This window comes from Meleagris gallopavo, chromosome 13, assembly GCF_000146605.3.
Source record: "Meleagris gallopavo isolate NT-WF06-2002-E0010 breed Aviagen turkey brand Nicholas breeding stock chromosome 13, Turkey_5.1, whole genome shotgun sequence".
Classification (NCBI taxonomy): domain Eukaryota; kingdom Metazoa; phylum Chordata; class Aves; order Galliformes; family Phasianidae; genus Meleagris; species Meleagris gallopavo.
In genome coordinates this window covers 1774426-1775803 of record NC_015023.2, presented here as the reverse complement: position 1 = coordinate 1775803, position 1378 = coordinate 1774426, and positions in this window count along the sequence as shown.

The following is a 1378-nucleotide window of genomic DNA, read 5'->3' as shown; positions in this document are numbered from 1 at the left end:
AAAACCCTCCCACAAAACCCTTTATTAAGTTCAGGGTAGAAATAAAGGCAGAAAAAGCATGATCAGAGGATTATAAGCTTCAGAAATATAAGCCTATGAATTCCAAGTGATTCAATCAGTTATTTTGACCACATGAATTCACATTAATGTTTCTCCAATTACAAACATAAATTGCGTGGTTATGAAACCCCTTCTGAAGTTAACTGACAAAAAATTTAGTGCAAAAAAACTGTGAACCCTTCTTGCTTGACAACGTGAAGAAACAGAGGGATTGATGTGCTGCTTATCTTCAAATCACTAACCTTTCAAGCAGAAAAAGTTGTAGTTTAGTAAAAAGTAATAGAAGCTAATAATTGTTAGGCACTTGCATAAAGTCCTGTTTGCAGCCCCAGAGCAGTGTGTTTTGTTGGAAACAGGCAGGGAATGCAGCCTCTCTGATACCAGTGAACCCAGAGGTAAAATATTTAATCTTAATTGTAGAAGCTATTGAAATGCTCTTCTGAGAGGCTAAGAAACCTCCAATCCTGATTTTGAACTTGTTCAGAATTGGGCTTTTGGACTGCTTGATACTATTTGTAGTTATTTAGAATGAGTCATCGTATTTGCTTATCACTGTGATTGTCTATAGAGAAAAGTGATCATAATCATCTAGCTGACCTTACCCTCCTAAATATATTCAATGATTTATCATTCAGCAGTGTTGCTGGCTGAAGGTGATTTGTGTGCCAACCTTTATTCACTGCAGACAGCTCTCTATAGCCACAGTGTGTGACAGAAATGAATGTTTAAGTTGTAGCACTTGCTTTCACAATGACGAATAAATTCCTCCTCTACTGTCACAGCTATGTGTGATTCAGACAGGCTGAAAAAGAAGAATTTCTGTACAAGTTACTTGGAGGGTTTTTTTAGGTAACTTGTTCGGTGATGTCACAGCAGTGTGAATCACAGTGGAGAAGTAGTTTCTGGAGCAACAAATGGTTGGTGTCTGTGCTGCTGTGCTTGAATTTATGGCACTGGTCATTAGAAATAGCCTGCTATTTTTTACAGCTAGGTTGCTTCCTAATGTCTGCTGACTCCTGAATAGTTTTTGAGGAAGAAAAGTCACAGTGAAGAATTCTTCTCTGACACTGGGTTAATTTGGTTGTCAGCCAATTTGATGTGAAAAAGACTGAGGCAACTCTTAAGTGTATCTTATTCAACAAAGCTACCACGTATGTGTTTTTGAAGAGGGATACTGTTAAGGCCATAAGCTTAGCAAGAGCTATTTAGCTTTTCTGAAGTACTTTAATATTGTTTTTGATTATGTGATGTTGTGACATTAAGGAATGCTTTTTCTTTAACTTGACTATGGATTGGCTAACTTCATTTAAAAAAGAAA